At 36.8% G+C, this 15,951-nt stretch overlaps 1 protein-coding gene across 4 annotated transcripts in view; it reads left to right on the top strand.

The window, feature by feature from the left end:
• Positions 1 to 15,951, top strand: part of LOC106879154 (myb-like protein U) — a 196,385-nt gene that overhangs the window by 41,664 nt on the left and 138,770 nt on the right. For 3 of the 4 annotated variants that reach the window (XM_052968384.1, XM_052968381.1, XM_052968383.1), the window contains exon 2: positions 2,322 to 2,377. The gene's annotated coding sequence lies outside the window, so the exon portion shown is untranslated. Of the gene's footprint in view, positions 1 to 1,348; positions 1,369 to 2,321; positions 2,378 to 15,951 lie in introns of those variants that run through there. The other variant, XM_052968382.1, reaches the window with a different exon arrangement.

The following is a 15,951-nucleotide window of genomic DNA, read 5'->3' as shown; positions in this document are numbered from 1 at the left end:
CCAAGAAAGAACTGGGTGATGGTGTTAGAGTAGATTACGTCTATCACCTAAGACCAGGATGGCCTCTCTGACAGGCTTCCAAATAGTTTTCGTCTGTAAGAATTTCACTCACAAGACTTCAGCAAACTCCAGGATATGGTAAAAAAATTTTTTGGAAAAAGGGTATAAAAAAACCTCTATTTTTTTTCTATGGTGCCATGAGGTGAGGTTGAACTTACAATTATATCAGTGTTAGGAAACGAATTGCTTAACCACTCAACCATACCTGCTCACAATCAGCTAAGGAAGAGAGAAAAATTAAACTATGTTACGCACACACTGTACTTGTTAACATTTTGTCCTCAATAGGAACAACAAAGAAAAGCATTTTTTTGTGTTTGTTGTGGTCTTTGTTATTTTATTTCCTTGGCTGAACAGCTAACTTCCAGAACTGAGTAATTTGTATTTGTTGAGCCAAATTCCATTCTCACTCAAATATATATTTTTTCTTTTACGTTTTCTATCTGCCCTTGAAATCTACAAATTTCAAAAGTCATTATTATTATTATTATTTTAATTTTTTTTTTTTTTTTGCTTTTTCTGTGCTTGGGATGCAGATGTGGTGGCTGTGTGGATAAGAAATTTGCTCTCCAACCATATGGTTTTAGGTTCAGTTCCACTGTATGGAACCTTATAAGGCAAGTGCCTTCTGCTACCAAATCCTTGTGAAGGAATTTGGTTGATGTCAACTGAAAGAAGCCTATCATGTATATGCCCATATATATATATATATATATATATATATATATATATATATATATATATATATATATATATTGTGTGTGTGTGTGTGTGTGTATCCAAATGCATGACATAGTGGTTAGAATATTTAGCTCACAATCGTAAGGTCGTGAGTTCCCTTTAGTGTTTAAACTGATCATATCTGACCCAAATATTTTACCTGTTTTTATGTTCAAACCGGCCAGATCTGGCCTCTCAGACTTACCTTACATTGTCATTTTAAAGATAATCGATCATATCGTCAAAATCACAAAGCTACAAGATAATGCATGATTAACTCAAAACGATGTGAATAAATTAGCATTACATTTCACACAGCTATCAAGCAACCATCCTCTGGTTTGAGAATACCTTCTCTTTCCTTCCATCCTTCCTCCTACCTTTATTAGAAGCTATGAAAAGGGGCATGTACAATGTTCTTATACATTTGATTGAACCTAACATATTCGTCCAGGACTGCTTTCAGGCTTGTTGTTATTGTTGAGATCCTTAAGCTCCAAGTCGGACTCAGAACCAGCAGAATTATGTACGGAATCATTGCTCCAGACACATCATGCTTCCACTCACTGGAGCACCCTACTATATACGGTAATTTTTCAGATTAACACCTGCACGATTACCTAACCCTAACTCTAAACCTAACCCTAATCCTAACGCTAACCCTAACCCTAAACCCTTACACCCTGACCCTAATCCTAACCCTAAAACCTTAACTCTGACCCTAAAACCCTAACTCGAACACCCTAGTGAAAATCATGCGGGTGTACTGGGGCACACCTTTTTATAGGCATAGGAGTAGCTGTGTGGTAAGTAGTGTGCTTACCAACCACATGATTCCGGGTTCAGTCACACTGCGTGACACTTTGGGCAAGTGTCTTCTACTATAGCCCCAGGCCGACCAAAGCCTTGTGAGTGGATTTGGTAGATGGAAACTGAAAGAAGCCCGTCGTATATATGTATATATATATATATATATATATATATATATATATATATTTTTGTGTGTCTGTGTTTGTCCCCCCCAACATTGCTTGACAACCGATGGTGGTGTGTTTACGTCCCCGTAACTTAGCAGTTTGGCAAAAGAGACCGATAGAACAAATACTAGGCTTACAAAGAATAAGTCCTGGGGTCGATTTGCTCGACTAAAGGCGGTGCTCCAGCATGGCTGCAGTCAAATGACTGAAACAAGTAAAAGAGTAAAAGAGTATATACACCGTGGTGTAGTCATTTGTTGAAAGGTATGAAGTGTGGCTGTTTAGACATCTTTATTATCATCTCTATTTATTAACAAGTTACATAATAGTTAATAAACAACTAGTATGAAACGAAAAACTGTAGAAAATGAAAACAATATTTTTTTTATTTAAAAAAAAAATGGATTTACTGAATAAATAATCAAGTGAACATAATGTATAAAAATGGCGGCACTTAGATATTTGGTGTTTAAATATTTTTTTTCTGGCAGAAATGAAAGTGTGAATAAGACAAAGGTGTGGCGTATACAGTGTTCAATATTTTGTTTCCATTTCCTTTTCCAGGATCAAAACAAACAGATTGGATACATTAAAAGCACTGAAATAGCAAGCTTATTCAGGTAAATATATATTTATAAACACTCCTCTTTCTCTCTCTCTTTTACTCTTTCTCACTCACTCTTTGTGTGTGTGTGTGTGTGTGTGTGTGTGTGTGTGTGTGTGTGTGTGTGTGTGTGTGAGTGAGACTGTCTGTCTGTGCCCATCTGTATATCTGTTCATCTGTCTGTCTTTTTATCTATCTTTCTATCTGTCTCTCTCTATTTATCTGTTTGATTGTGTCTTATGCATGAATGTATATACATACATATCTACGTGCAAACCCTGGTACTTAGAGTTGCCCAGAGGTTGAATGTGTAGAGACAGTTCTTTGCTAAAGTAAATAATTTAATGTATAACAAATTTTTATCTAGTTTTTGTATGCAATTACACTTATAATATTTCATATATATATATATATATATATATATATATATATATATATATATATATATATATATATATATAAACAATATATGAGTATATGCATATATATGTACATGTATGTACATACCTTCATCTACATGTACATATAGATACATATCTGGGTACATGACGTTGCAAAAAAACATGGACAAAATGATAAATAAGGTACAAAAAAACAAGCAGGCCACATAGAGAACATATCCTTCATCAGCTGCCACCATTAAAACACTGGCGTTTCGAAGAGTTAGGGCAGGACGCATTGTTAACATGGCTCTTCCCACAAACACAAATAAATTTTTTCGTGGAGGGTAGTGGCGGACGGAAAACAAGACAGGAAAACGAAATGGTGAAATAAACAAACAAAAGGCTGTACAGCCAGACGTGGAGAAGTGTGTGTATATAAAAATTGACTGCATAAATTATACAGCATAATACTCAAATATTTTTACAAATACAAACAAATTAAAATGCGAAGCAATTAATGAATGAATGAACGAATGTTATCTGAAACTATACACTAACTTCCCAAAGGAGAAATTTTGGTAACTAGATATTTTGCTTGTTAAACTAAAAACTTCCATTAAAACTTCATGTTCTAAATACCAGCTTAAGAAGGGACAAAATTGTTCCACCAAATTCTTCATTAATCTTACTAATAAAATTGTCTTGCTAAATTCTTTGTTAATTTCAAAATTAATTAAAACCAAGTCATTGTATTTTATCAGACATGCACTAACAATAGAGTTAAAGTAGTCTAAATTAAAACCTATAAAAGTTTCCATGTTCATTTTATTGCAAGCACTAAATAATGACTAAGTTATTTTACTAAGTGCTAAATTCTTCATCAATTTCAAAATTAATTGCTACAAAGTCAATGTATTTCAACAGGAATTAGATAACGAAAGGGTTGGTCCAAAAAGGAAGTCCCCTCCCTACTTTTCTAAATCTCTTTAATCTAATCATTCAATGACATTTTGAATTTCAAATCCCTGAACTGTCCTTTGGTAAAAATATTTTTATGAATTATTTTGCTTTCTCTACATCTGTGAATTGTAGAAATCTCAGAGAAAACTGTCCAGTCACAGCACTTAGAACTTCCATGAATTGCTTTGTGTGTTGTTCAAAATTATTACCTCTAGGTTTCTTCAAATATTTTCTTCACTTGTGGGAAGAATGTGAAGCTTTTATTTTCTAAACCATGTTGAAACATGCCAAGTTTACTGTCAAATCTGTTGATCAAACCACATGTCAAGTCAATAGATTTAAAAATTTTAAGTAAAAGAAAAAGAGGAACTTGCAGTCTAATATTAAGTTTAAATGTAATATAATATGAAAAAAATTGTGAAAAACAGGTTTATTGCTGAACCAAGTGTACACCTTTAACAGTTATAAATCATGCTCCATGCTTTACATATCTAAAAGTAGTCATAAAAACATTCCACAAATTGTTCAAATACTTTGCTATGACTGACACATCCTACATTATTATTGTAAATATTATATGATGTAGTACTGTACATTATTCTACAATATATTGTAATACATTATTGTACAATAGAATACTGTACATGAATTCTACAATGCAGTATTGTATATTATTGTATATTTTTGTTCAGTATTGTACAATATGTTAGTGTAAGGCATAGCTGTGGAGTATGAAGTTTACTTCCCAACGACATGGTGTGGGTAAGAAGTTCATTTTGCAACCATATGGTTTCAGGTTCAGTCCTACTGCATGGCAACTTGGTCATATGTCTCCTACTATAGCCTCAGGCCAGCCAATGCTTTGTGAGTGAATTTGGTAGATGGAAACTATGTGGAAGCCTGTTATATGTGCATATGTGTGTGTGAAGGTACAGGCATGGCTGTGTGGTTAGAAGCTTGCTTCCCAACCACCTGTTTCCAGGTTCATTCACACTGTGTGGCACCTTGGGTAAATGTTTTCTACTATAGCCTCAGGCTGACCAAAGCCTTGTGAGTGAATTTGGTAGATGGAAACTGAAAGAAGCCCGTCGTATATGTATATATTTATTTATATGTATATAACTATGTGTGTGTGTGTCTTTGTGCCTTTGTTCCCTCATCACTGCTTGACAACTGGTATTGGTGTATTTACAATCCTGTAACTTAGCAGTTTGGCAAAAAGAGACCAATAGAATAAGTAATAGGCTTTAAAAAAAGCCCTGGGGTTGATTTGTTCAACTAAAATCCTTCAAGGCGGTACCCCAGCATGACCGCAGTCTAATAACTGAAACAAGTAAAAGAATAAAAGAATATATGTGCATGTGTGTGTGTGTTTGTTATTTTCTTTGTTTCCACACCATTTGACAACTGCTATTGGTTTGTTTACATCCCCATAATCTAGCAGTTTGGCAAAAGGGAGCAATGTAATAAGTATCAGGCCTAAAAAATCCTCAGGTCAATTCATACAGCTAAACTCTTCAAGGTGGTGCCAGTTATGACCCCAGTCAAATGACTAAAATAAGTAAAAGATCACATTATCAAAACCTTAAATAAAAAAAACAAAAAAAAACTTGTAATTGCAGACAGAATTTCCTGGTATATAAATTCAGTGCAATGGAACAGAAGCTTCTGTAAATTGTTTTGCAAGAACAACATTACTGCTTACCACATTGGAGGCAGCTTCTGTCGTAACCAATTTTGATAATTCTTACTTTTGCACAAAATATTTTGACAACACATAAGCATGGCTGTGTGGTAAGAAGTTTGCCTTCCAACCACATGGTTCCAGTTCAGCCCCACCGTGTGGCACTTTGGGAAAGTATCTTCTATTATAGCCTCGGGCCAACCAAAGTCTTGTGAGTGGATTTGGTAGACAGAAGATGATAGAAACCTGTCGTGTGTGTGTGTGTGTGTGCGTATATATATATATATATATATATATATATATATATATATATATATAAAAATTTATGTGTGTGTGTCTTTGTGTCTGTGTTTGTACCCTGCCCCATTGCTTGTCAATCAATGTTGGTGCATTTATGTCCCTATAACGTAGCGGTTTGGCAAAAGGGACTAGGTACTAAGTTTATAAAGAATAAGTCCTGAAATTGATTTCTTCGATTATAACCCTTTAAGGCACTGCCCCAGCTTGGCCACAATCAGATGACTGAAACAAGTAAAAGAGTAAAAGAATAAGCATTTTTTTCTTTGCTGTGTTTTGAAACAAATCTTCCAATTTTAGCCTTTTTCTTTTTTTTCCATCACATTTTCATTCAAATGCACTGATTTTGTTTCAGTAAATTTTGAAAACAATGAAGAACTTGGCAGAATGACTTCATTATTATTCAGCTGCTGTTTGGATTATAGATTAATGTGAAATTTTGATAGAAGGTTTTAATAAGGGATTACTTTAATCCTTTAACATTCAGTTCACTCTGTCAAATGTAATGCTTATCTATTCACATTGTCTTGAATGAATTATGCATTATTTTGTAGCTTGAAGATTGATATAATGTGGCTGTGCGTGAGAAGACCCGGCAAGCCAAGTGAGACCTAAATCCAAGGCCTCCGCCAGGGGTGTAGCCAGCCCACTTATGTGTACCTTCCTTCTTTGGACACAAAACTCCACTTGCGAAGACCTGTTGAGGCAAGTGAAATCGGAATCGAACTAACTTCAACGACTGGCACCCATGCCAACATCGTCCCCTTCATTGGACACGAAACTCGGCTTGCAAAGACCTGTTGGGACAAGTGAAAGTGAAATCGTGATGGCACCTGTGCCCAGCATCGCCTTTCTGGCACTTGTGCCGGTGGCATGTGTAAAGACATTCGAGCAAGATCGTGCCAGTGCCGCTGGACTTGCTCCTGTGCAGGTGGCATGTAAAATACACCATTTTGAGCGTGGCCGTTGCCCGTACCACCTGACTGGCCTTCATGCTGGTGGCACGTAAAAGCACCCACTACACTCTCGGAGTGGTTGGCATTAGGAAGGGCATCCAGTTGTAGAAACTCTGCCAAATCAGACTGGAATCTGGTGTAGCCATCTGATTCACCAGTCCTCAGTCAAATTGTCCATCCCATGCTAGCATGGAAAGCGGATGTTAAACGATGATGATGATGATGATTGTCTACTTTTAGATTGATATTGCAGGATAGTTATAAGAGGCTTGACCTTGCTGGTTTTGAACATTAAACAGGTAGAATATTTTGGTCAGATATGGTTGGCTTAATTGCTAAAGGGTTAAACATGAAATTTGAATTGTAGACCAAAGGGTGGTCTCAGATTGGCTTATATGAAAATGCTTAATCAACTTTCAGTGGATAGTATCTCTGTGAAAATTTCCTGCAATAATAGCTAATTAAACCAATGGTGGTAACATCAATGATTCCATCAATACCAGTAGAAAATAGACACAAGTATTTACATTCTTAAAATTGATTTTTTTTTTATATTAACATTCATTTGTGTAACTCTGTCTTTAACTGTATTTCTGCTTATTGCTAGCTCATTCACACTACTATTGTGAGTTTATTATGGAAATATGAAAAATATAGTGTGTATTTAATGAAAGCATCTTTATTAAACTCCACATTACTGGGTGGTTTTTCTGTTATCAATAATATTAAAACTTGCTGCTTCTAAATGCAAGGATTCTGCCAAATAATCTAACTCTTTCATTCCCAAATTTCTGCGAAAAGACATTGCCTCTGTTTCAATTAATTTTGAAAATAATAAAAAAATTTATGAAAATGACTTTGTCATTATTAAAGTTGATATTTGGAACGTAAATGAACAAGTATTTTTCATAGGTTATAATTTAGATCTCTTTAAATTTCCAAGAACAGAATCAGGAGTGGTCTCAGATTGTTGTTGTCAAAAGGGTTAAAGGAATTCTGAGATTTGGAATGTTTCCACTGTAGCTCTCATGATCATATAATTTTCTAGAGGCAGCTGGTGCTTTGAGTCAAATGCCATTTTACATTCCAAATTCCACTCCCAACTTACTTCTTACGCAGTATACAAAGAACACTATTAATTTTATCAAATCAACAGTAACACTGTCTTTTTGAGATTTTTTTTGCTTCAAGCAGTCAATGCCATAAATAGCTTTAAAAAAAGCTAAAATGAAGCACTTGTATAACTAAGCCTGCACAAATGGCCAACAATGAGTTGCTAATTCATTAATTTATAAGTGACCTTTAATTTATAGGTTCTAATATAAAAAGCTGCTTCATTAGACACAATTAAAAATCACATCTTTTTAAACACTGATGTGTTTAAACACTAATCTTTTAAACAAAATTCTTTTTCAAATCTACTTAGTTTTTTATACCATAATATTGGTTTCAAATTTTGGCACAAGGCCAGCAATTTCGGGGAAGGGGCAAGTCGATTATGATGACCCTAGTGCTCAGCTGGTACTTATTTTACAGACCTCAAAAGGATGAAAGGCAAAGTCGACCTTGGTGGAACTTGAACTCAGAATGTAAAGACAGACCAAACACCACTAATCATTTTGCCTGGTGTGCTAATGATTCTGCCAGCTTGCTGCCTTAAGTTCTGGTTTTAAATTTTGGCACAAGGCCAGCAATTTTGGGGATGGGGTTAAGTCAATTAAATGGAGTCCAGTGCCTTACTGGTACTTATTTTATCAACCCTGAAAGGATGAAAGACAAAGTTGACCCCTGCAGAATTTGAACTCAAAAGATAAAGATGGTGTACTAATGATTCTGTCAGCTTACTCCCTTTTTTATATCATAATATTAGAGACAAATTTAGGCTGACAAAGTCATTGGCATGCTGGGCAAAATAATTAGCAGCATTTCGTTCATCTTTATGTTCTGATTTCAAACTCCAACCAAGGTTGACTCTGCCTTACATCATTTCAGTACTGGGGTTAATGAAATTGAGTTAGCCCTCTCTTGAATTTACTGGTCTTGTGCCAAAATTTGAAGCCAATATCAGTAGCAGTCTTTCTTTTTTTTTTTTTCTTCTTTCAAATCCATTGCACGGTATCTGAAAACATGCTAGTGACATGCTAATGCTGACATGTTGGGTCCGTCATTACTGCTGGGCTAGATTGTACTAACCAATTATTAATCTATTATCTGTGGTTCATAATAGGTTTGCTATCACTAGTTTACACTGTAACTGTACTAATCTGTTATTAATCTACTTATTACTAGTGATATGTTATAGGTTTGTCTTCACTGCTAGCCAGAATGTAACTTTGCTACAGAGTAAATCTATTAAAATAATATAAATTTTACTCAGATTCTGAACATTATTGAAATTCCTCCCTGTCTACTTTTTGGATATAGGACGTCTTGACAAAGCCATTTTAACACCATCTATTTGGTATCATTAATTCGCTGTTGACTTACTTGACATCAGACTTTTTAATGTTTCTTTTGTTCTTCCCCCACCACCTCTCTCTGTGTATACAAGTATATTTTTGTCTCCTTCATTGGACACAAAACTCGGCTTGCAAAGACCTGTTGGAGCAAGCGAAAGCGAAATCATTGCCAGTGCCGCTGGACTGGCTCCTGTGCAGGTGGCATGTAAAATACACCATTTTGAGCGTGGCCGTTGCCAGTACAGCCTGACTGGCCTTCGTGCTGGTGGTACGTAAAAGCACCCACTACACTCTCGGAGTGGTTGGCGTTAGGAAGGGCATCCAGCTGTAGAAACTCTGCCAAATCAGATTGGAGCCTGCTGTAGCCATCTGGTTCACCAGTCCTCAGTCAAATCGTCCAACCCATGCTAGCATGGAAAGCGGACATTAAAAGATGATGATGTGTATGATGAGTGGGAAAATGTTTTTGTCATTTGACCCAAGCCAGTATGGACAATGGACGTTAAATAATGATGAAGATGATGTGCAATTAATAAACTGTAAAGTCTGTCTCTTCCTGTCTGTTTGTCGCTCTCTTTCCTTTTCTCACGCATGCCTGTATTTCTATATTTCTGCACGTGCATGTGTGTGTGTATATTTGCTTCCAGTCCCATAAGGTAGTAAAAAAAAGTAATGTTCCTTCCTAAGTCATAAACTCATAGGACCAGTTTCCATGGCGTATAAATTTCCCACCTGAATGGGACGCCGGTCCGTCGCAGGTTTACTCATTTTTGCCAGTTTAGTGAACTGGAGCAACATGAAATGAAGTCTTTTGCTCAAGAACACAACAGGTCGCCCAGTCCAGAGACTGAAACCACAATCTTGCTATCGTGAGTCCAACACCCTAACCACTCACCTCCACCTAGTGCCATAAAGTACTGCTGCTAAAACATGTTCTATGTCCATTAAACCATCCCAAATCACCAGCATCCAAGCAGCTGCATCCAATCATATCATTTCCTTAAAAAAAAGAATCAAATCACAAAGGTCCATCCTCAAACAACAACATTTACTTCACCAGTTTGGGAAGGTGTGCAGTAGTTATTGTTGCTGACCGTTATTCTTTGACCAGAAGCATTTATTAAATATTATCACTACCACTACCACAGAACAATCAAAGGAATTGTTGCTTGGCCTACATGAAATAGCAACCAAATCTCCCTTAAATCACATACCCAGTCATTTTCAATAAAGAAAATAGTCACATTGGCTAATATAGTGTAATCCTTGAAAAGTCAATATGGGCATGGCTGGAATACCGTTGATCGTAAATCTGCCCGATTGTGGCTGACCAAGGGCTAATAAAATACTCCACCAGCGCCACTATATTCATTACATCATATTGTCATTACTACCATCACTACCATTACTAAATCTATAATATAGTACCACTACCAGCATTACCAAGACTACTACCACCATTGCCACTTCTACTATTACTGAGACCATATTTGCACCACCACCAGCAACACCCAAACTACCACCAATGCCTCTGTCATCATTACTACCAGCTTGCTTAAGCACAGCCTTGACATCCCTTTTATCAACACAGCTGACAGCATCTGTCCTGACAGCAACTTATATAGACACATATTCTGTCCCTACCCCCAGGGGTATTATTTCTATCAAGATATGTGTACAATGTAACAGGATATCTCATCCTACCTTATTCAGTGCAATGATGTTGGCGATGGGAGGAGGTTGGGTTCGAATGACAATGAAAGTTAATTACATATCTCTCCACTCTCTGCTTGAATCTTATTGTTTTACTTTGTCTATCAACAGTGGTTCTCACTCTGACAAATACCACCACCAACAACAACACACAAAAAATATTTGTGAAATACTTTGCGCCTCTCTACACCCACTTTCTTATTTCTATAAACACAAAATGGAGTCTGCACCCTTATAATTATTCTTTCTTTGCCATTGTTTGTGTTGGACAAGTTTAACAAGTTTAAACATCGTATAAACATGACAATTTGGTCAACCACTTTTCTATTCCCACAAGACCTCCCACCGACCCAAAGAAGGATGGTAATGCCATTTCTTATGAGAAACACTACTCTATATGATATATCAAACATGGGCAAACTTTTTTCGAGAAACGGGCAACATGAGACATGACTCATCATCAAGCGGGTCACACTACAAAAAATATTCAAGATAGTTTTTCGTTAAGCGTGCCAGTGCCATTGAGAAAGTCTCGTGGACCTCAGCTTACCCACGACTGCGATATATGTAGGCTTGAGAGCGATGGTGATGATGATGGTCGTTTTCGTTGTAATAATGGCAGTGATGGTGATTGTGGTGGTGGGGACTGAGTTGTTGAGTATCAACCAGAACAACTATTATCGAGTAGACTTTGCAATCGAGGACATTCCACATATGACCTGGCTTTGCTTCTTGTTGTTGTTGTTGGCACTCCGTCGCTTACGACGACGAGGGTTCCAGTTGATCCGATCAACGGAACAGCCTGCTCGTGAAATTAACATGCAAGTGGCTGAGTACTCCACAGACACGTGTACACTTAACGTAGTTCTCGGGATATTCAGTGTGACACAGTGTGACAAGGCTGACCCTTTGAATTACAGGCACAACAGAAACAGGAATTAAGAGTGAGAGAAAGTTGTGGTGAAAAAGTACAGCAGGGTTCGCCACCATCCCCTGCTGGAGTCTTGTGGAGCTTTTAGGTGTTTTCGCTCAATAAACACTCACAATGCCCGGTCTGGGAATCAAAACTGCGAGTCTGCTGCCCTAACCACTGGGCCATTGCGCCTCCACTCTGGGTTTGCACCTACTAAGTAAATTTCGTTCCCCAGGCAGTAGGAGTTAGGGTGGACTGTGGTTGTCATGGTGATAGTAATGATTACAAAGATAGTGACAGACTTGATTAAAGATTCGTGGTTAAGTTGGAGTTGGGAGTCCCACAAGCCATCAAGTTGTTACCTGCTCCTAGGACACCGTCTCCGCTCCTTGACAGAAAATTTATTAGTGGGAACAGGGGCACAAAGTTTCTTTTAGTTCCCCGCCACCTTCCTTTCTGTGAATGCTATTTTTTCATATCTTATCTTTTACTTGTTGCAGTCATTGGACTGCGGCCAAGTTGGAGCACTACCTTGAAGGATTTAAGTCTAACAAATCGACCCCAGTACTTATTTTTTTAAAAGCCTGATACTTATTCTGTAGGCTTCTTTTTCTGAACCGATAAGTTATGGGGACGTAAACAAACTTACACTGGTTGTCAGGTTGTGGTGGGGAACAAACAACAATACAAAGATGCATATACACCAAACATATACATACATATATGTGACTGGCTTCTTTCAATTTCTGCTTTTGAAACCCAGTCGCAAGACATCGATCAGTTCAGGGTATAGTAGAAGACATATGCCTAAGGTGTCGCATGGTGGAACAGAACCCAGCAAGAATTATGTTTACATCATAAAAAATACAAAGGGTTGCTTTGGTATAAGGGTAGAACATCTGTAATTTCAACAAAAGATGTGGGCTTGAGTCCTACGGACAGCCTTCGACTTTCCCTATCCAAAGTGGTACTTCGAGTTCCACCATTAAAAACCATATATAAAATTATTAAATGAAAAAACAATTACTCAATGTATACTTGAGAAAACAAAGAAATAAATCAGTTCCGTTTAAAACTACAATTTCAAAATGATACTGTGAAAAGATAGAATTTTTTGTAAAAATTTTTTTAGGGTGAATGCAGTTATAAATAATGGCTATTGAATAATGAATGATTTAAAAATAAATATATATCCTTGAACGGAAAATGGCTGCAGCTATTCAGACGTTCAGAAAGGAACATTCTAAAATGATAAATTGTGAAGAAAACCCTTGAACGATCCAATATTTTACGATTTTGATATTCATTTTCGTGGCATTGAACTCTCTCTGTCCTATTTCTTGTGCAGAAAGAAGTGTGAAATTTCTACAATGGCGACATTCTCGTCAATCATTATTGCATTTGTTGATTGTTCCTTTTTCAAGATCTCTAATAATTTCCAGGTTATAGGATGAAATGTTTGTCTTTGAATTTCTTTCACATTATCAATGAAATGCAACGTAAAACAATTTCTTAGCGTTTAAAAATATAACACTTCAAATAAAGTTTAGCATTATATTTACTCTGTAGACAAAATTTTTTTAATAATGTGCAGATGGCTGCACATTCGCTAAGAAGCTTGCTTCCTAACCGTGTGGTCTTGGGGTCAGTTTCACTGCATTGCACCTTGGAAAGCTGCTTCTATTATAGTCCTGTGATGATCAAAACCTTGTGAGGGGTCTGATTGATGAAGGCTGAGAGAAGCTCATCATATATGTGTGTGTGTGTGTGTGTGTGTGTACACGTTTTGAAATCACGTGACGGTTGTAAACCAGTCTTCCTTGAAAAATATCTGTTCACTGGGAAATATTACCTTGCTTGGAAACATCGTGAAGGCCGCTTGACAAGAAAAGCATCCAGCTATAGAAAATCTGCATCCACAAATTTAGTTTGTCTCATATGCAAGCGTGAAAAAAACGAAGAGTAAAACAATGGTGATGACGGTGACGTAATTATTCTACGGATGTAAACTTAGGACAATGTTTAACGATGTATTTACTTGGTAGATAATAGGCCTGATGAATTTACTGCCGATACGTTCGCTCGTGATGATGCAATTATCTTGCAATAAAATTAAACAGTCAATGAAATTATAAGCGGTGTATCTGCCACGATGTAATTAACTGCGATGAATTTACTGCACACCAAATTAACTTAGTTATCGATTATAAACCCAAATTTCTTCCAACCACTCGAAATATTTCAAATCTGAATATTTTCAAGAAATGTAATTTGAATGTAGTTTTGCATGCTGATGAAGAAAATCACGTTCATATTTCCATTTCCTAGAAATCAATAATTAAGAAGTTATAAGCATTTAAAATTATGTAGTCTAAGTGAATGGGAAGGGGAGAGCCTTCATTGCTGCTCACATAGTGGGCATTGTTGTCATAGCAACAACAGTTTATCGTTGTTTACCCATGTGTTGATAGTCCACGTGTTGTGAGTCCGATTCCTTTCATTAATTTTTTTTTTCATTTGAAGTTTGTATTTCATTTCATTTCAAAACTAGTTCCTCAACAGAATATCTGAGTTGGATGGCGTGCGCGAGTTAAAAAAGTTTGAGCAACCTCGACCAGATGATGATGATGATAAAATCCTTTTTAAAAAGATTTCTCATTCAATTCTTTAAAAACAAAGAAAAAAAAAGCATTCGTGGCTCCGTAATATTCTCTCTTTTTTTTTTTTTTGGTTTTGTTTACACATGGGTATACATTTATAAAGTGGAGTTGTCATGTTATCACAGGCTAAAATTATATAACTTTAAATGCTTGCAGCTTCTTTATTATTAATAGATTTCTAGAGAAAAATTAATGCGATTTTCGTTGTCAATATGCGAAACTATACCAATGTAGAAAATTTGAAAATAATCAAGTGAAAGTTTAAATACTTTCTAGAGGGGGGAGGTGAGACCGGGGGGAACCAGTATTTTCTTAACGAAACACTTTGAAACTTGGGACACTGGTAGAATGTGTCATATAAAACATCTTTTTCTCTTAGTCTTCTTAAGAAAAATTATTATATTGCAATTTATTTCATGTTAAAGTTGTCGTATTTCTGTAATTTCAACCAATGACTGACGTCCATTCAGCCGAATACATTAAGTGCTGACTACGTAAACAAACGATTCTCAAACGATTCTGGCGGTGATAAAATTATTATTTCCTTGTCAAAAAATGGCTGAAGCCTATTGGCAGTAGCTAATAAACCTTTCTATTATAGGCACAAGGCCTGGTTTTTGAGGGAAGGAGCAAGTCGGATAGGGAAAACGAACACACGTGTGTGGCCTCTCTGCAAAATGTCAGAAGTAATGGAGATTAAATACGCTTTACACCGCTTAAACTGCCAAAGGAGTAACTGTAAACAGCTGAATACTTGTCAGTGATTGGTTGAAATTATCAAAATAAGACAATTTTTTACATGAAATAAATTTGAATACAAAAATTTTTTTCTGTTCTATAACACAAAATAGATAAGTATACGAAGTTTGAAAGTCTTTCAGTACCAAAAACACTACATAAAACATAAATGAAAACTGGTGCCCCCGTTTTGAACTAGATCCCCGGGGGGACGGTGTTCTCCCCGGTCGGCAATGTATTTTTCGTGGGGGCCTGGGTGAAGCAAACTGAAGGGCCGCCCCGGTGGTACCACACTCTGATGCTTGTGGAAATACTTCAAGTAGTTGGAAGAAATGTAACGAAATTCACCCTAACTAGTATTTTGTTGATTTTATTTAATTTCTATATTTATTTCAATTTTTTACCCAGTACCGGCGAAGCACTAAACGCTCTCTCATTAGTTTCTTCTCTCCACCTAGGCAAACCTATGAAACACTACCCACTTTCATTTTATTATGTGCCCTTTCAAAGCCTAGCCAGGCTCATGGGCCCGGTTTCCCAGTTTCTGTGGTGTGTTCCTCCCTAGCTGGACGTTACTCAAGGAAAAAGAATGAGAAAAAGTTGGGGCGAAAGAGTGCAACAGGGTTCGCCACCACCCCCTACTAGAGCCTCGTGGAGCTTTAGGTATTTTCGCCTAATAAACACACACAACGCTGGGTCTGGGAATCAAAACCGCGATCCTCTGACCGCGAGTCCGCTGCCCTAACCACTGGGCCATTGCGCCTCCACACCCGCTTTCATACCAATGATTATCTATTTACATAAACCAGTGGTTCTCAACGAGGGTC

The sequence above is a fragment of the Octopus bimaculoides genome, chromosome 5 (genome assembly GCF_001194135.2).
Source record: "Octopus bimaculoides isolate UCB-OBI-ISO-001 chromosome 5, ASM119413v2, whole genome shotgun sequence".
In the NCBI taxonomy this organism is placed as follows: domain Eukaryota; kingdom Metazoa; phylum Mollusca; class Cephalopoda; order Octopoda; family Octopodidae; genus Octopus; species Octopus bimaculoides.
This window is presented reverse-complemented; position numbering and strand designations above follow the sequence as displayed.